Source organism: Protopterus annectens, chromosome 3.part1 (genome assembly GCF_019279795.1).
Source record: "Protopterus annectens isolate FY-2018-M chromosome 3.part1, PAN1.0, whole genome shotgun sequence".
In the NCBI taxonomy this organism is placed as follows: Eukaryota; Metazoa; Chordata; order Ceratodontiformes; family Protopteridae; genus Protopterus; species Protopterus annectens.
The window spans coordinates 780940406-780962158 of record NC_056732.1 but is presented as its reverse complement, the minus strand read 5'-3'; positions in this window follow the sequence as shown (position 1 = coordinate 780962158).

The window sequence follows — 21753 nt, the reverse complement described above, 5'->3', positions numbered from 1 at the left end:
GACCTGTCTAACATTCAAAAGTCTATGTCACCTTGATGACCCCAGTGCTTATGTGGAATCCTTCACTGCCAAACTCTATGAATATGTAAATAGCTGCATAGATCCATCTGTCCTCCTCAGAAATAAATGCAATGACAGATTCAAAAAATAAACCTGTATGGTTGAACTCAAATATAAACCAGCTCTATAATTAAAGGGAAAACACTCACATGTAAAAATATAGCTAACACTCAAGATGCATAGCAGACTTGCCAAACTAAATAAGCAACTCAGGATCCTGAACAAATCATTCAAAGCAAGATATGAGGTAAAAATAACCAACCAGATAAAGGATAACCATAAAGACATATTTAATTATGTTACAAATTCAAGAAACAATGCCCAGCGGTTTGCAGAGTTAATTGTAAATGGTATCACATACCTGTATCCAGAGGACAAAGCCAATCTACTGGCTGACAAATTTAGCTCAAACATCATCCCTCTTCCTCCAGTATTCTCATATCACATACCCACACCTACATTTCCCCAAATCTCCTAATAACAAGTTCTCACTGTACCGTCTGCAGATCAGTGTGTGTGATTTACCTTTAAGAAGCTTTCCAGTGAGTCAGCAGTGCATATGAATACTGAGCACATACAAGCCAAATTGCCATTTTGAGTAAGCAGCCAGACTGTGAGCATGCAAGTATGTAGTCAGTCAGTTAGGTAGTTTGTTTAATGTTCCTGACATTCATCCTGATGTATTTGTATACAATAAACTACTCAAATGAGCACCCATCCCTCAACGTCTTCTTAATGCATATAAGACTGACATGATATCAGAATGGGATCCAGAGTTACAACCACGAGGCAACCGGTTAAAGTTGGAGGAAGATACAGAAGTGGATCACCCCTACTGCTCAAATGACTCACAAAACAGGTCAGAAACAAATTCCAGGTACTAAAACTTGCTTAAATGATTTCTTTTGCTATAAATATAAAACAAAGTACTCAGAACGCTTAAAACAAATTTCTTATTAAATGAAATGTCCAAAACTGCGCCATATTGATAAAAATATTTGAAATAGTTATGAAAACATTTGAAACATTGTCTGAATCACATAAAATGTACAAACATGGAAAATGACCATTTTCTTTGCTATGTGCTACTTTTCACATTAACTAAAGCTATTCAAAATATTAAAAATATCCAAAGTGTGCAAAGTGTTTGCAAGTGTGTGCAGTGTTACAGTGCAGTTATGTTGCAAAGTACATTTGTTTCAAGGCATATTTAATAGAGTACAGTATTTCAAAGAGCTTATTGTGCATTTGAATATTATTACTAGTACCTGGTGTGTGTGAATGTCTACAAAATTACAAGGGCCAGTTTGCATTGTGTTTTACTATAATCTGTGGGCATGGCAGAAAGGTTTCACAGACCCACACCACTTGTGTTTGATAACAATATTGCAGAAAATTGGAGAGTGAGCAGGAATACAATATTTTCATACAGGCTGCTTTTGATAAAGATGCACAAACAAAAGCATGTATTTTGCTTAATTTAGCTGGCTCAGATGCCATTGAAAGCGAGCATTCATTTGTGCATGTACCTGCTGTATTTGCAGGGTAGAGGGAAGACAGCAATTTTGTGGTACCAGCTGAAACAAGGCAAGACCCTGAGGGCTTAAAATGTAAATTTAGAGAAATCTGTAACCCCCAAATGAATATTGCAATGGAAAGGCACTTATTTTACATAAGGGATCAAAAGCCTGATGAAACTTTTGCAGCATATATAACAGACTGGAGAAAAAAGGATAAAACATGCAGATTTGGTGATTTGAAAGATGAGTTGATAAAAAACAGGCTTGTTTGTGGTATTAATAATAACACAGTGAGAAAGACTGTGCTTCGAGACAGTGATTTAACGTTAAATAAGGCTATTGAGATTTGTCAGATATACGAGCTTACAGAAAAGCACACAGGTATGCTTACAAATGAGAATAGCAGTGTAAGGCACAATGTCAAAGCTCATGTTGATAGTATGCAGCACATGGTTAAAAGAAACAGGCCCAAGCACATGGCAGCTACTGCAGGTCCTGTAACAGTCTCTGGAAAACTTTTGAGTCTTTCCAGCAAATTCCAGAGCATGCTCAGTGAAGCATGAGGGTGAGTCAGCAAAGTCAAAATATATGCCTCCACCCAGCTTCATAGTCAACTGTCATAACTGTGGTGGAAATCACGAACACAAAAGAGAAAAGTGTTTAGTTTTTGGTCAGTAGTGTCTTGCAATAAGTGGAATCATTTAAAAAGGTTTTGTAAATCAAATAAGGCACATTCTTTTATTAATAGAGGGCATTCCAAGAGGCAAGTAGATCAATTAAAAAGTTGCGACCCTACTTTTTATGTTGATGGTGTGTCTGTGCTTGGTAAAACAGTCAATGTAGTAGATTTGTGGGCAAAGAATGAAATATTTTGTAGTGTTTGGATTAATGGTAGCCCTGTACAGCTCAAAGTAGATACTGGCTCAAAGTACAATTTATGTCAACAGAAAGCTGCAGAACAACTTGATTTGACAAAATGTGCAAGCTTGTTGCTTATGGTGGTGAAGAGATTCAAACTGAAGGGTCAGTAGTGCTTTCATGTTATTCTGCTGGGAACAGCTATGACTTGCAGTTTTTCATAGTCAAGAGACACATGGGATTATTATTAGTCCTCAAAGACACTTTGAAAATTGGACTGCTTTCACTTAATAAAGAAGTTCACCATGTAAACCTGAATGACAACAACTCAAATTTCGCCCAAACTATTTTTTTCTGAGTATGCTGATAATTCTGCAGATAAACTAGGCAAACTACCAGTTGTGTACTCCATGACGTTAGACCCAAAGGTCAGCCCAGTTATCAGACCAGCACAGAAAGTTCCAGTAGATATGCAGGACAGAGTCAAAGCTGAGCTAGACAAAATGGTGCAGCTAGGTATAATTTGTCCAGTAGAAGAACCTACTGAATCGGTATCCTCTCATAAGAAAAGCTCAGATGATATCAGAATATGAATTGATCCAAGAAATCTGAACAAAGCACTAAAAAGGCCTCATCATCCAATGAGCACAGTTGAAGAAGTTGCTGCCCTCATGCCAAATGTCACTGTTTTTTATGTCTTAGATGCAAAGAATTTGTTTTGACAAATTTGCTTGACCAAAAATCTTCATTGTTAATCACATTCTGTACGCCATTTGGAAGCTACAGATTTCTGAGAATGCCATTTAGGATAAATTCAGCCAATGAAGTCTTTCTGTGTGTGATAGACCAAATTTTTTCAGGTTATCCATGTACTGTTATAGTAGATGATATTCTAGTGGGAAGCAATGATGAAGTCGAACATGACAGAAACCTCAAGAACGTTTTGGAAAGAGGACGTGAAGTGAATCTTAAGCTGAATCCTCAGAAGTGCAAATTCAGGCTATAAGAAGTTATCATGTTGGTCACTTGTTTACCAGTTCAGGCTTATGACCAGATCCTTCAAAGCAAACAGCAATTCTTGAGATGCCAGCTCCAGACAATGATCCAGCCCTACAAGGTTTTCTTGGCATGGTTAACTATCTAGGCAAGTTCATGCAAGATTTAAGCCAGCCTTCAGCACCACTGAGAGAGCTGACGTGCAAATATATACTTTGGTCATGGTCAGAACAGTACCAAAGAGTATTTGATGTCCTGAAACAGAAAATTTCCAACCCTCCAACTCAGAGCTGCTAAAATGTTCATAAACTAGTTACTCATTCCTGTGATGCTTCTAAATTTGTCTAGGTGCAGTCATTCTTCAAGAGTGTAGACCAGTAACCTATGTTTTGAGAACTCTTACCCAGACTAAGATGCAGTATGCCCAGATTGAGAAAGAGCATTTGGCAATTGTGTGTGCATGTTCAAAGGTTCATGATTATATCTGTGGTCGCCCTATGCAGAACAAAACCTCTTGTTACTATTTTGAAAAAGCCTATGCATATGGCTCCAGTTAGTCTGCAATGCATGATGCTCAAATTGCAGAAGTACAATTTCAATCTTGTTTACACCAAAGGTAAACATCCTTGTCTTGCTGTTACTTTTCAGATCACCCAGAAAGGCCACAGGACAGCATAACAATGAAGAACTTGATTTTAAGGCCATGGAACTGAAAAATTTTTCTTCCACACATCTTGATGAGCTCGGAACTCACACATGTTCAGATCCCATTCACCAGAAGGTAAACATCTTTATCAGTCAAGGATGGCCTCCCAAGCAATCTTGTTTACAGTAGACGTGCAACCTTATTTTCCATACAGAGACGAGATTTTGTCAGACAATGGTATCATCATGAAAGGTACTAAAGTGATTGTTCCAAAGTCATTGCAACAAGAGTATATTAAGATTTTGCATCGTGGCCACACAGGAACTGATTCTACCAAAAGAAGGGTGAGAGGTCTAGTATTTTGGCCTTTTATGTCAAGAGATATTGAGAAAGTACTTTCATCTTGTTCAGTATGTAGTAGTACAAAGTCACATCAACAGAAAGCACCACTTCACTTAGGCCAGATTCCTGAACTATCTTGGCTGACAGTAGCCACAGATATCTTTGAGTGGAATGGTCAGCATTCCTTAGTGTGAGTAGACTCTTAATCAAATTGGTTTGAGATTGACCTACTTCCCAACCTGCCTTCCAGTACTGTCATTACTAAGTTGAAGAGACATTTTTTTGTCCATAGTAGCCCACACAGAGTTGTTTCTTGTTTTTACTCAAATAGTTTTTATTTTCAGATAATATTATAATATCTTCATAATATTTATATATAAGATTTTAAATAACTATATACAATATTTACATCAACCTGACCTTTCATCTCTATTCAATGTATACAAGTATAGCATAGAATTAACTCTTCAGTTATCAGAGTATCTCTGTTAATTATTGCAAAGTGTCTAACAAAAATATAACTTTCTTCCATGGATTGTTAACCGATGGCCTAGGATAAATCCTTAGTTCTTTGATTTTGATTTCCATCAGTGCTGAAGTCCTCAGTAAAGTGTAAAAGCCTTCCAAAGTTGGTGATGTGTTTGAATTCCATTTTCTGGTTATACATTTTCTTGAAATTGCAAGTATTATCCATAACAAACATATAATTTGTTTTATTCAAGTGAGGACCTTCATTTACATTTAAAAGAATCAAAACTTTAGATAAGTTGAAAGATTCATTGAACAAAGCTTGTAAAAAGTAATTCCATTCCAATATGATTTAATTTTACTACAGTCATAAAAAATGTGATTCCAGTCTGCTTTATGTACCTGCTCACATCTCCAACATATTCCATTTGCGGTGGAGCTGATTTTGTTAATATTATCTGGGGTTAAAAATGCTCTGTGTAAATATTTCCATTTAAATATTTGCCAGTATTGTATAATACTTGTGTGGTTTACTGATAATAAAATATTTGATTTAATTTCTTTTGTTAACTATAATGACTGACCTTTTGTTATAAACTGCCAATATGATGATTTAGGTGTTGTTTTAGTTGGATTTGTTATATTATATTGCATACTAATACTTAATATGTATCAATGTTTATTAGTTTTGTCTAATATTGAGAATTTTTTTAGTAAAATTGAACTCCTTTATTGATATAACCATTAATTATTTCCAGTTAGCGGAATAATTAGGGTTTATCCAATCTATAACAGTTTTGAGTATGGATGCTTTTATATATGATTCAATATCTGGAAAGTTCAGTCCTCCTTGTTTCCATGGTTTAATGTGATGTGTTAGGGCAATTCTATTTCTTTTGGGGAACCATAAAAATTTTAGTAGGCATGAATTTATTTCTTTAAGAAAACATCTTTCAGGAAGCAACTGTATTGCTAATGTTGCACACAGAATTTTAGGTAGTAAAACCATTTTTATTAATTGTAGCCTGTCTTCAAAGGTTAATATTATTTTATTCCATTTTTCCATATAGGTCTTGATTGTGCTGATATTTTTATAGTTTACTGATACTAACTCATTTAGATTTTTGCATAACACTATTCCTAGATATTTTAGAGTAGATTCTTGTTCTCCTATGATATGTTTTTCCTTGACTTGTAACTCTTCTTTCTTATTTAAAAATAAACATTTTGATTTTGATCTATTAAATGGAGACCTGAAATCATATAAAATGTCTGCATCACTACATCCAGCTCCTCTAAAGACTCCTTCGAATTTGATAAGGTTAGTAATATATTGTCAACAAAGAGTACAGAGTTATTTCTGACAATGGTGCACATTTTACTAGTCAGCAGTTCAAGAAATTTGCAGAAGAGTCAAATGCCTTGGCTGTACATACAGTGCAAAGTGCAAAATGCTATATTAATATATAAATACGTATATATATTTATACAGGGTTCCTATCACATAGTTGAACTTGTACAAGTTCGAACCTTATATGGTCGAGACCATAAGTTTGAACTTGTACAAGTTTAAGCGTTTCAGAGGAAATCTCTGTAAGGGGAGGTTTCCATTCTGTTGAATGAGGTGCGATCTCAGAGTTGGTATATTTAAGTAGCGGGGGGTGTGGGGGTGCAGGGGGGCTTGCCCCCTGCTTACAACAGTTTATTTTATGTTTCCTTCTTCTTTTTTTTTTTTTATTCACAGTTGATGCTTTGTAACTTTGAATGGAATGGTTTGTACATTACGTGTTTGAAGTTATAAAACTTCAACTATGTGATATAGACCCATTTATACATACTACATACTATATGTATACATAATATATATATATATATATATATATATATATATATATATATATATATATATTAATAATTAATAATATATTATATATCATATAATATGTATATCTTCCTCTTCTCTTCTGGCTGTTCCTGTTAGGGGTTGTCAGAGCGGATCATCTGTTTCCATTTCTTCCTGTCCTCTAATCTTGCTCTGTCACACCAGCCACCTGCATATCCTCTCTCATCACATTCATAAACCTTATCTTAGGCCTTCCGCTTTTCCTCTTACTTGGCAGCTCCATCCTTAGCATCCTTTTCCCAATATGCTCAGCATCCCTCATCAGCACATGTCCATACTAATGCAATCTCGCCTCTCTGCTTTGTCTCCAAACCATCTAACCTGAGCTGACCCTCTAATATACTGATTCCTAATCCTGTCCATCCTTGTCACACCCAGTGCAAATTTTAGCATCTTTAACTCTACCACATCCAGCTTTGACTCTTGCCTTTTTGTCAATGCCACCATCTCCAACCCATATAACATAGCTGATCTCACTACACTCTTGTAAACCTTCCCTTTCACTCTTACTGGTACCCGTCTGTCACAAATCCCTCTTGACACTCTTCTACACCCATTCCACCCTGTCTGTACCTTCTTCTTCACCTCTCTTCCACACTTAGCATTACACTGAACTGTTGATTCCAAGTACTTAAACTCATCCACCTTCGCCAACTCTACTCCCTACATACTCACCGTTCCTTTATCCTCCCTCTCATTCACACACATATATTCTGTCTTAGTCCTGCTGACCTTCATTCCCCTCCTCTCTAGACCATATCTCCACCTCTCCAGGGTCTCCTCAACCTGGTCCCTACTCTCACTACAGATCACAATGTCATCTGCAAACATCATAGTCCACGTGTCCTCCTGTCTGATCTCGTCTGTCAACCTGTCCATCACCACTGCAAATAAGAAAGGGCTCAGAGCTGATAGTTGATGTAATCCCACCTCCATCTTAAACACATCCATCATTTCCACCGCAGACCTCACCACTGTCACACTACCCTTGTGCATATCCTGTACCACTCTTACATACTTCTCTGCCACTCCCGACTTCCTCATACAATACCACAACTCCTCTCTAGGCATCCTGTCAAATGCTTTATCTAAGTCCACAAAGACACAATGCAACTCCTTCTGACCTTCTCTATATTTCTCCATCAACACTCTAAGAGCAAACATTGCATCTGTAGTGCTCTTTCCCAACATAAAACTGTACTGCTGCTCACAAATCATTACCTCCCTTCTTAACCTAGCTTCCACTACTCTTTCCCATAACTTGAAGCTGTGACTATCAATTTTATACTTCTGTAGTTATTACAGCTCAGCACGTCACATTTATTCTTAAAGATAGGTACCAAAACACTTTTTATCCACTCCTCAGGCATCCTCTTACTTTCCAAGATTTCATTAAACAATCTGATTAAAAATGCCACTGCCATTTCTCCTAAGCACCTCCATGCTTCCACTGGTATGTCATCTGGGCTAACAGCCTTTCCATTATTCATTCTCTTCATAGCTGCCCTTACTTCCTCCTTGCTAATCTGTTTCACTTCCTGATTCACTATCCCCACATCATCCAACCTTCTCTCTCTCTCTCTCATTCTCTTCATTCATCAGCCCCTCAAAGTACTCTTTCCATCTGCTTAACACATTCTCCTCGCTTGTGAGTACGTTTATATGTAAATATAATATATTATATAATAATATTATATCTTAATAATAATAACATATTATATATATTTTATATATATATATATATATATATATATATATATATATATATATATATATATAATAATACAGTATAATATATATATATATATATATATATATATATATATATATATATATATATATATATACTATATTTATACATGCTATATACTGTTCTCAAGTTTTGGAAATTGTACTTGTTAACTGTTGTTTTACCTATGTATTGTACTGCTGTGCATGGATTTTTTAACTTGTACTAGATTTCTGTGACCCTACTTTAACATTTTGTAAATATCGTAATTACTTGTATTTTATTTATTTTTTTATTTATTTAACATTTGTTAACTGGGAGAGTCCGACTGAATCAGGTTCATTTTCAGCGGAGGCCCGGGGAGAAAGGCTCCAATTTCATTCATTTTTAACATTAAAAGCCATTACTTGTTTTTTTTTTTCAATAATAATTCTTTATTATTTTTTTCCTTTTCATTACACATCATTTCACAGGAGTATACACAGGTGATATTCGACTGATGAAACAACACTGTAATTAAAACATATTTCCACTATTTACATGAATGCTTTCATAGTTTAATGGTATGAAAAGAAATATGAGTTGTTTTCTCTAGGGTTAGTACCATCAGGTTAGTTAACTACTACCTAATGTTGTGATTTTGTGTATGTTGTAATTGTATCTTAAATTCTGAATCTGGGAATCTTGAGGCAATGTTATAACTGCCTCATGTACACAGACAACCCTCTCCTCCTCCCAACAAATTCCAACACATGTGAGAGATGCAACCATATAGCCAAACTGGAGGCTAAGCTCTCTCAACTCAGTACTGGCATAACCAGTCAGGAGGAGAAGGAAACCACACTCACTACAATTCCAGTCTCACATAGACCTACCACGACAGCAAACCAAACACATAAACACACAAAAACATACTCGGAGGCTCTAAATAAAAATCTGCCTAAGCAGCAGAGACCTCCAAAGCAGACACCCAAGCAACCGCTACCACAAAACAAAACACGTGCAACACATAGCTCACAAAGCCAGTGTGCCGAACAGTCACAGCCCTTAAGGCTAAACAACACACCTGATACACTTGTAATAGGTGACTCTATCGTCAGGCACATTGACGTCCCGCTCACCAGGCTGAACAAGGAGAAGGTCATGGTGAGCTGCCTGTAAGGCGCTAGGATCCGCCACATAACACATGCACTCAGGTCACTCCAAGGCAAGTATAAATATGACTCAGTCATTGTCCTTGCTGGTGTGAATGACCTGAGATGTACCTCCCTGGACTACATGAAAAGAGACATAGAGGAGCTCTCTGAGCATGTAGCCCAGGCTGGAATGACCCTGACCTTGAGTAGCATCTTACCCTCACCAAGAATGATGCCACAATATGAAGACAAGATGATCAATTTCAACAATTGGCTTAAGTATTGGTGTCATTAAAAGGGGATCCACTGCCTATCAGCCTGGGATGACATGCTCGACAAGCCACGATGCTTCACTAGGGACGGCTTGCACCTGTCACCCCTGGGCTTTTGGATATTGGCAAAGGCTCTTGCTACCCCCATAGTACCTTTTTTAGGCAAGGCTCAAAAGACAAACCCACCTCCATAGGTATCACAAGGGATAAGAAACTAAGAGTAATGCTACTCAACGCCAGAAGTCTAAACCTCAAGATGCATGCACACGAAACTCTCCTTAGCATGGAGAACATTGATATCTGTGCAGTAACAGAAACCTGGTTCAAGGCTCCCGAGAGCACCCCAGCACTACCAGGTTATACCTCATACCATGCTTTTCGGCCCCAAAACCTGGACCGAACCACAAAAGGAGGGGGAGTATCAATACTCGTCAAAGATACCCACACCTTCAGGTTGGTGGCACAGCACGAAGCATCAGAGACTATCCATGTGCAACTAACAGTGGGTAAAACTGCCTTCCAGTTTATAGCCTGCTACAGACCACCATCCCAAACCCAGGAACCCCACTCGGCCTTCCTGAGAACAATGGAAAATATGAAGGTCTCTCCAAACACCATTATATTGGGCAACTTCAACTACCCAAACATAGACTGGGAGCATTACTCTAGCTCCAACACCTTAGCCAAAAGGTTCCTAGAACTTATAAACTCATGCTATGGAACAACTTGTTACCACTCCCACAAGAGGGGAAAACATACTGGACCTGATCATCACCAACATGGGGACTCTATGCTCCAGACCAGAAGTGTATCCCTCACTGGTAAAATCAGTCCATAAACTAATCTCACTGGATATTCACATCCCGACCCCACCCCTTGCCCAGAAAACCACAGTGAAAAACTTCTCTAAAGCAAATTTCACACTCCTCAAAACCGAGGTGGAATCCTTCAAAGCCCCCGGGTCTGTGGAAAATACGGCCCAGACCGCAGAATCCTTTATAAACGCATTCTATGAACACCTTCAGGAATACATGGATCATGCAGTCCCAAATAAAACCAAGACCCAATCCTCCAAAGGCAGACGTCCTGTCTGGTTGACCCCAGCCATAAACAAACTATACAATAGAAGGAGGAAGCTACTACATGATAGAGCAAAATCCCAAAAAGGGAAGGCATCTCTGATCAGTATTAGCAAAAAACTACGGGCACTCATAAAATCGTCTAAGGCCAGCTTTGAGAGAAAAATTGCACAGCACACTAAGGATAATCACAAGGCTTTCTTTAGTTATGTTAGGAACCTGGGTGGGAATTCCCAGATATGCTCAGAATTAGTCCAAAATGACAAAAATTACACCAAACCCACAGACATTGCCAACATCCTAGCTGACAGGTTCAGCGCAAACCCCCCCCCCACCAAAAGGGCGAATATCTATCCCAGCAGAGTGCTGCCCTCCTGACATCTGAGATGCTCAGGTAAGAGCTGCCCTCTCCAAAGCAAAAAACACAGCATCAGTGGTACCAGATGGTGTCCTGGGCTGCGTCCTACATGAACTCCAAGAAGAGCTAAACCCAAACATAAAACTACTGTTCAATCTCAGCCTTACTACAGGATATGTACCCAAAGAGTGGCGTACAGCAACAGTGGTCCCTCTCCACAAAGTTGGTGCCTCAATGGATCCTGGAAACTATTGCCCCATAAGCCTGACTAGCTTGGTCTGCAAACCTATGGAAAGGATCATCATGGACATCATAAATAAAGATATTGGGGACCTACAGACACTGAATCCTACCCAGTTCGGCTTTGTTAAGGGCAGATCCTGCCTCTTAAACTTGGTCAATTTCTTTGAAACAGTCACCAAGGCCATTGACGAGGGGAAGGTGGTCCACACAGCCTACCTGGACCTCGCAAAAGCCTTCGGTACAATACCCCACTCGGGCATTATAGATAAGTTCACCAGCTTAAATATAAACCCCTATGTCACTAGATGGGTTGCAAACTGGTTCAAGGACAGAACCCACATGGTTAGAATTGCTGGAGCCATGTCAGACTCCAAACCAGTTACAAGTGGCGTCCCACAAGTCTCAGTCCTGGGACCTCTCTTGTTTGGTATATATTTCTCGGAGGTACAGGCAAACACGGAAGGACTGTGGCTGACCAAGTTCGCAGATGACTGCAAACTGGGCACCATAATCGACTCTCCAGCCGACACAAGCATCCTCCAAAAGAGCCTCATAGAAACAGACAACTGGTGCCAGAGCCATGGCCTCAAGCTAAACGCCAAAAAGTGTATAGTCATCCCCTTTGGCAAAAACAAAGTGCCCACAAATTACCACATAGGTGGTAATCCATTAAGTACAGAAGAAGTAATTAGGGACCTGGGGACCCAAATTGATAGCAATCTCTCATTTGACAACCACGTGGCCAAAGTGGTTAGAAAAACATTTTATATAGCCCACCTAATCATGAAGGGATTCACATCTAGATCAGGGGAGGTCATCGTGCCTCTTTACTCATCCCTCATCAGGCCCATAATTGAGTACAATGCCCCTTTTGGGATGTACCTTACCAGACACCTGCAGCAACTGGAAAGACCCCAAAAGTACCTTACCAAGAGGATCAAAGGGCTCAAACAGATGCCATATGCTGCCCGGTTAATGAAACTCCAGCTCTACTCAGTGGCATACCGCCTGCTCAGAGGTGATCTGTGCCTGATGTATAAAGCCATGTCCAACCCGGAATTAATGGACATGCTGCACCTCAGAAAATCCAAATCCCATTGAGCTACGCGAATGAGAGACTTGAACCTCAGCGCTGAAATAAATAGGACATGCTGGAGGGACAGATTCATAACCCAGAGGCTCCCTTCACTCTGGAATAAAATCCCAGTCCAGGTTAGGCAGAGTCCCTCATTGACCCTCTTCAAGAGGAATCTTGATGAGTGGATGGGAGATCGTAGGTTTACCCCGGGTATCACTTCTGTGTCACTGTTAGACAGAGGCACAGTATACTAACCTCAAAAAAGCGCATAGCAAAATTAATTTAAAATGGGTGGCAAAAGCCAAACACACTCTGGCTAGGCTTATAAATGCCCTAGGGCAGATAGCCTAGTATGAACCTATGAACCTATAAATTCAATGGTTTATGTAAGTATAATATTGAAAATTTGTTCCCAAAGTTTAAGGATATTGGGAATTTTGTTTTGTTTATTTATTATGTATTTATGGGCTAATATATGTTTTATCGCCAAGTTCCTAAAGTTCTTCCATGAGATTTTGGATGGGTCAGCCATTTGGTGGCTATGTAGAGTTTCATTAATAGGAAAATGTTAATGAGGATGATTGTTTGGTTTTTAGATAAGTTATTTGGAGGGATATGTAATATCGTAAATTCCCAAGTGAGTGTTGATGATTGATAGCCCATCTTTTGCAGTTGTACTTTCAGGGAGTTCCAAAGTTTGAATACACATTTACAGCTCCAGAACATATGCAAAAGGTCAGCAGTTTCACCTTTACAATGTGGGCAAAATGGAGAGTTTCTAGGGTTAAATTTATGCACTCTAAGGCGTGTATAATAAGCATTGTTATATATCATGAGTTGGGTAAATGCTAATTTTTGAAGGGATATGGATTTTACTGTTAGGTTAATTGCTTGTTTTATTTTGTAGTTCTCCACTGATGATATTTTTTCTCTCCAATAGTTAGATATGAGTATATGTTCTTGAAATTTCAGGTCTTTTATCAGCTTGTATGAGCATGTTATAAATTTGTTACTTTGTAGAAGAGTTTTCCATAGTAAACTACATTTCAACAAATCATCTTTATTGATGATGATATTTTGAATGTAACTTATACACATTTCTTTAATCTGTTTCAGGATCAATAGATATGACTTGGGGATGCCCAATTGGCTTCTTATTTCGTGAGCGGGACAGTTTAGATATGGGTATAGATCTTGTAGTGTTATATTAATTATAAGTGGGAATCTTTTTAAGTTTAGTAACTGGTTATTAATTTTCAAGTTGGGGTTTGTGTATAGGTTGTAGAATCATCATGGGTTGAAGGAGATTTACTGATTTAAAAAGATTTTGTGTTAATGTTACAGAATTTTTAAGGGGCTCCATTAGATTATATGTTTTAATATTATAACTGCTTAGGAAAGGTAATGATTTGGGATTTATATTCAGGCGTTCAATATGTTTAAAACATACTGCTATCCAATGTGGGGACCAAGTGTTTCCTAATGTATTGAAGTTTGCGATTCTTAAGATTCTATTGGCGTTTATGATTAAGTAGTAATTTTCAAAATTTGGTAAGTCTAAACCACCTCTGTTTTTCGGGGTCATAAGTTTATCATATGAGATTCTGCTTTGTTTTGGTTCCCATATAAATTTAGCAAATTCAGTGTAAATTTGCTTAAAGAATTTCTTGGGTATTAATAGCTGCGAGGACCTAAAAATATATAATAGTCTGGGCAGGATATTCATTTTAATAATCGAGACTTTAGCTAATGGTGGTAATTTCGGATTTTTCCATCTCTTTAGGTCAAGTAGAATGTGATCCCACCTTTGTTTAATATTGTTTAAATAAAAATTTTTGTTATCTGTAGAGAATGTAATTCCTAGATATTTAATCTTTTCTTCAGTTTTTATTTGTCCTACCAACAGTAAAAGTGAGAAAGGTTTCGGAGTTTTTAAAGGGAAGATGTTGTTTTTTTTTAAGGTTTATTTTATAGTTTTTTATTGATGTGAAGTCTTCGATAGCAGTTAGTATTTTCTTGGTGTCTGTGGTTGGCGTTGTACAGTGTATATGTTAAGATCATCAGCAAAAGCTGACAGGGGGATTTTTGTGTTGTATATTATTGGGGCATTATGGTATATATTTTGTTTGATGTTTAAGAATAGGGGTTCTAGATATTGGTTAAACAATAAGGGAAATAAAGGGCATCCTTGATGAGTGCCATTCCTGATTTGAATTCTATTAGACCGCATTTTGTTTATATATAATGTTGTATAAGGGTTATTGTATAGTGTTTGTAGGGTCTGAATAAATTCTTGGGGTATATTGAAGTAGGGTAAAATTTGGAATAAAAATTTTGTGTTGACTCTATCAAAGGCCTTCTGGGCATCTATAATGAGTGTGTATATGTTTAGTTTTTTTAAGTTAGCATATGAAATTAGCATGTGTAGTGTTAGTGTATTGTCGCTGGCTTGCCTGGATGTTAAAAAGCCAGATTGTTCACTAGAAATAATTATGTCTGTTATTTTTTTCAGTCTATTAGCCAGAATGGATGTTAGAATTTTTGTATCAATATTGAGTAATGATATGGGTCTGTAACTATCCGGATTCTGAGGATCTGCCTTTTCTTTGAGAATGAAAATCGTTTTGGATGCATTGAAGTGTATATCATTAATTTTATTGTTTATTATATAGTTTAATGTATGAGATAGAGTTTGTGCAGTAATATGATAAAAATGTTTTATAAAACTCCGCTGTGAGGCCATCTGGGCTGGGAGATTTGTGTGATTTCAGTTTTTTGATAGTTGTTATTATTTCTTCAATAGTTATTGGTTCTATTAATTCTTTTTGTAGTTTCACATCAATTTTTGGGAAGTTAAGTTTTTATAGGAAGTCTCTGCTATATTCATTTGTGGGTAGGGAATCTTGGTCTCCATAGATATGTGAGTATATAACTTCAAAAATGTTAATAATATCTCCGTTTTTTGTATAATTCTTATTCTCATAGGTTATTTCAAAAATTTGAGAAGATGATTTAGATTGGTTAATGATCCTTGCTAGTGCTCGTGATGGTGTTTGTAAATGGTTAGCATATTTTGCAAGTATTTTAGTTTCGTGAAATGATAGGTTATTATTGTGAACCATAAAGAGGTCTTTTTGACATTTCAATAGTTCTGTTTCAGTTTAAGTGTTGTAGTCTTTGATTAAATCCTGTTCTAATGATTTAATTTTAGCCTCTAGTTGTTGTTCCTCTCTAAGTTTGGTTCTCTTATAATAAGAGGCCTTTTGGAGGAAAATACCTCTTATCTGAGCTTTTGTTGTCTCCCATTCGATATCAGGAGGGTGTTGTTGTTTTGATAAATTGGCTAAGGATGTTTTAAGAATATCCTGTATTTCTTGACTTATTTCCTTTTTATTTAAAAGATTGGGGTTCAGGGACCAATTGTATCCTCGATATAGTGTGTTGTTTTTGTTGGTCTTAGTAATGTTTAGGGTAATTTTAGAGTGGTCCGACAGGTAGCAAGTATGTACGGATACTGTGGGGTCTAGGTTAATTTGAGCTTCTGAAATTAGGAAAAAGTCTATTCTCGACCACATTTTATGGCAGTTGGAGTAAAACATGAAGTTATTTGAGGTATTAGGGTAATTACCATATTTGAAGGGATCATAAAGATTAAAGTCATATTTAAGTTCGCTTAATGCTAGAACTGCTTGCTTGTTGCATGATCTATGTGGACTTGATTTATCCTGTTTTGGGTTTTGATATACATTCCAGTCCCCTCCTATGATTATGTAATGATTATTGTATTGATTTAAGATAGGGTACAATGCAGCAAAGAAGGAGTGCTGGTTATTACAGGGTGCATATATATTGAGAAGTAAAATGGGCTTGTCATAATCAGGAGTTGAAAGGATTACATAACACCATCTACCTTCTTTATCTATTTTGGTTTCTAAAATTTTATCTTGGTATTGGTTCTTAATGATTATGGCTACTCCTGCACTATTGGTTTTGCCCTCAGAGGTTATAATTTCTCTTATCCATTTTTTCTCTTTTATTTCTGACCATTGTTCACTGGTTAAATGTGTTTCTTGAATTAGTATGAAACTTGCCTTAGCCTGCAAGACTAGGTGAAGAAACGGTTTCCTTTTTCTGCTGTTCTGGAGCCCTTTTATATTCCATGAATCCAAATCCCACATTGTAGTGCTTTGACTTTGTGTAAGTAGTCTTTCACTTTGTGTAAATATATTGGATTGTGTTTATTTCTTAATAAATACATGTTATGAAAGCATTCTTTTATTCCCATCCCTTCCCTGTGCCTACCCACTAATCTCCTGGACCAGGAATTTAACAGGGCCTGGCAAGTTTTGTTTTTTGTATTTTTTTGTATTATTAGTATAAAGATACCCTGTGTGTTAATGTTTAAGAGGAAATAGAATCTTAACGGCCATGTATGACCTAAAACTATTTGTACAAAGCCTATCCCACTCATTCCCTACCAAACTCTGCTTTTGTAACCCTAGTCTCTTCTTATGAGATTTATTATGGAGTGTTCAAGTTTGAAAAACTCATTTTAACCAGCATTGAACTTAACTAATCGCTGGGGATCCCAATTTAAGAAATTTGTCTCAAACAGTATATAAATGTTTATCAACTATAACTAATTGACTCAAGGTTGGTTTATCAACCATACTCATAGAGTATATTCATTCCCCATCTAGTCTTAGCATGTGAGTGGTTCTACTCCCCTTGGCAGGAGATTCTTGTCTCTAATTGTTTCTAACCTTGCTTTGGGAGAATATTCAATTTTGGAGATCAGATGATCAAAGAGTCCTTGATCCCACCAGTTTTATTGCCTTTGCCCTGTATTATTTAAATTTTTAGTGGCATTGTGTTATATAGATCTTGACGTGACTTCTCTCTCTCATAAAGTCAAAGTTCGTCAGCTAATTTATTGATGTTCAATCTTTAAACTGATTCCTGGAGAAAACAGTGTAATTATGTAGCAGTTAAAAACTTATGTACATACAAGAATATAGTCACAAGTAGTTAAGCAATCATTTAGAGATCAATTCAAGAAGGTTTAACAACAAGTGCTTCACCTGTTAACTATAACAGGGAAGAACCTTGTTCCCTTTTATGTCCTGTTATAACACTGCATACATTTACATATATATTTTCTTTATCACTGAGGCTATGCAAACTTACTCTGGTTTTAGTTTCAAATCCAGAATGTAATTAGATCCAAGAGAGTTTAAGTGATCTGACACTAGATGCAGTGTGGAAAAGAACTTTAACACGATAAGGTACCTTGGGAAATGTACAGCAGAGAGCATTATTCTATGGCAGTGGTGACTTTGTTTGCAAATCTATGTATCTAGAGTTGACTAGGTCTTTCATATGATATAACAGGTAGCCTGTTTCAAAGTTGATTCTTCAGGTATTATTTATACACTACTGTTGATATCAATTTGGCGTAGTATTACATTTTATTCAGTGTTAAATTATCTGATTTGCTACTTTAGAAATATTGACTGACCAGATAAATTAAAGTCCTGATGTAATGGTGACAAAATAGTGCTTTCTGCAGATTAAAGATTTCAGCGCTAGTGGGTGTGTTATTGTTAGTATATGGGTTATCTAGTTTGCAGTTTGGAACATTTTACTTCCATACAATGGAGAATATATTCCCATAGGCTGTCATAGTAAGTCTGCACAAAAATCCAAAAAGGATGCAACTATCTGAATCACGTTTAACCTGAGTGATAATAAATCCTGTGTTTCTAAAATAAAAATGCAGTCACTTGGGTAAATGTAATTTGTCTAAATAAAACATAGGGCTTTTCTGTCAGTTAGCAGTGTAGTATAGTTTAGCATCTGTAATATATTATGTGAAGCTGCAAACTGTTATTTTCATTAGTGACATTTAAAAGTATTATTCCTTTCTTTCCATTTGCAGTCCTTTGATTTTCTCTCCAAACCACTAGACAACCAAGTCTATTGCTTAGTTTCTCGAAGGGGGACTCTGCATGCAGACAGACTTCCAGAAGTGCCACCTCTTGAAGACGACCTCTGGAGCTGCAAAACGACTATTTGTTCCACCCGTGGGAAAGCAAGGAAGCCATACATGTTGTGCACTTCCTGTTGGGACTCTCGTGGCATGCAAAACAAGAATTAAAAAAAAAGATTGCGCCACTCCAAAAATGAGGCCTAGGACAAGGCAGAAGTAAATTATAGCAGAAGTAAGCCCGTGGCTGCTGTTATGGCATGTATCCGATTTCGGGGGCTCAATAATCCAAACCGGAGGATGTGGCTAGTTGTCTATGGTGGGAATTCTTTTAAACACAGTCATGAAGGTAGATTTTGCTTTTTTGTTGTTGGTGACTGAGTATTTGACCCCATCAACAGAAAATAACAGTGTATTTGGATACTTCATTTGGAATTTTAGTTTTTTGTCAATCAAAAACTTGCAATAAGGAGAAAGGAGCTGTCTAGCCTGTCTAATTTGTAGGGGCAAGTCTTGGGCGAGAGAGATTCTGTTGTTGTTCCATATTAAAGACCCCCCCCCATTCTTTTTTGCAGCTATTAATATTTTGTTAACATCCTGGAAGTTAAGAAGTTTGGCATAGACAGGTCTTGGAATATTTGATGCTCTGTGTGCTCTTTCTATTGTTATTTGATGAGCTGTTTTTTGGTCTTTGAGTAGTGTTGCAAATTTTGCAATGATAGAAGGAATCAGTTCGTTGTGCTGTACATTTTCCGGTATGCCTCTGATGATTATGTTATTCCTTCTTGATCTTGCCTCAAGATCAATAATTTTTGCTTGCATGGTTTGTATGTCAGCTTCATGTGAGTCAGATTTTTTGGATAAAAGAGCTATTTTTTCCTCTTTCTCCGTGATTTTGGTTTCTGATTTGTCCATTCTTTCCAAGATTTGGTTGAAGGAAGTTCCAGATGATTGTAATTGAGTAGACAGCTCTTTTATTGCTTCTTGTGTAGGTAGTAGTGCTGCTTTTATATCATCCAGATTTGCCAGTAGATCAGCTTTATTTTTATTCCCTGATTTTGCAGTATCTTGTTGCTTTGTTATTTTCTGTCTTTTGGAGTTTAAATACTTCTCAGGTGATAATAATTCTGAGAGTTTAGTTTTTGTTGTTGTAGTGTCCATGTTTTTCTCTTCTTTTGACATTCTGTGCAAGTAAAGCGTCTTGGTTTATAGCCAAAGATGAGTATGGAAAATGGCCTGAGCACACAGCTTCTATTCTTTGTCTCTTTCCTCAGATCTGGTTAATCTGTTATAATCTTGATAGATTGTCTGATCCTTCAGGTTTATTTTCCCTTTTCTGGGTTAGTGAATGTTGATTAGAGTTGTTAACTCAGGGTATTGTTCTGAAATAGGTCCTGGTATTTCCTCAGGGTTGAGTTTATCCCATAAGTATTGAAGAGCTGTAGGTTAGCAGTATTTACAGAACAGCGGCCATCTTTGAATCCCCCAAAAAGCCATTACTTGTGACATTCATTACAGGCATACTAACATTGTGAAACTAAGTGACATAGTTTGCATACACTCTGAGTAATTATGAGAGCAACAGGTAAGACAGTGTAAACGCATTCATAATTATGAGGAGCAATACATGGAATTCATTACGGTAGCTACTAGACAAATGGATGAGCAGTTAGTAATGCTCTCTTAACATGCTGGAAAACATTTCCTATCCTGTAGTAATATTAGGACTATGGGTAGGCTGAGAAGGTAGCATATTTTAGTGTGGTACAGAGAGATTAGCTATATACTAGATTGTTATCCAGGGGTGAGACAGGAGCAAAGCCTGTTGCTCATGAAGTGAGTTTTAAAGAGTTTCTTAAATTGAGTGATAGAGTTGTTGGATGTTAAGTGGGCAGAAAGGGAGTTCCAGAGTTTAGAGATCAAGTGGCTGTAGACAGATTTTCCTGCCTCATTGTTAAATTTGGTGACCTGTAGGTGATTTTGGGTGCTAGATCTTAAGGTTCTAGTAGTGGTGTGAGTGTGAATTAAATGTTCTAGAGCTGGGATTTTGTCTGAGTGGTTTAATATTTTGTGCACTAATGAGAGCTGATTGCTTTGAAGTATTAGTGGGAGCTCTAACCAGTTAAGTTTGATGAGACACTCGCAGTGATGAGTTCTATAGGATGAGCCTGTAGCAAATCTTGCTGTCTTATTGTAGCATGATTCGAGTTTGTTTAGATCAGTTTTGCAAAGGTTAGTGAGCAGAGGAGAGGCATAGAGTAACGTAGATAGTAGGTGTGTCCTTGCTATTGTTATTTTGAATGGTTTGAGAGATAATATTTGTTTTGAAAGAGTAGTCAGAGTTTTTTCTGAACTTTTTTTATAGTTTGGGCAATGTGTAGATCACATCTAAGGTGGTTGTCTATTTCCACACCTAGCAGCTTAGTGTGATTGGTAGGGGTAATAGTGGCATTATTGGAGGTGATAGTAAAGCTGTCAGTGTGGGGAAGGGATCTCTGGGAGCTAAAGAGGAGTAATTTAGTTTTGGATGGGTTAAGAATGAGCTGTTGGTTGGTGAACCACATTTCAGCTAGACAGAAGGATTCTTGTGTTTTGGAGATGAGGTGATCTAGTGTGGGGGCTGCACATATAATAGTGGTGTCATCTGCATATTGCACTATAGAGGCTTTGGGTGTGGTGGATGGGAGCTGGTTGGTGAACAGTGTGAATAGTAAAGGACCTAAGATGGAGCCTTGAGGGACCCCTAGGGAAACAGGCAGCAAGGAGGATATTTGGTTTTGCCACTTTACTGCTTGCTGCCTACCAGACAGATAGCCCTTAAACCAAGAGATAGAAGATGAACTGAGGTTTAAGGTGGTGAGTGAGTGAGTGAAGGAGTTTCATATGGTTGACCATATCAAAAGCTTTGGATAAATCTAAGAATGTAGCAGATACGGTTAGTCCATTATTTCTGTGGTTATTTATGGTGTTAGTGAATGAGGTAAGTGCAGTGGTAATACTACAGAAGGGTATGAAGCCATGTTGCTGTATAGATAGTAGTTTGTTTTCCAGCAGATATTGCATTAATTGTGTGTGGATT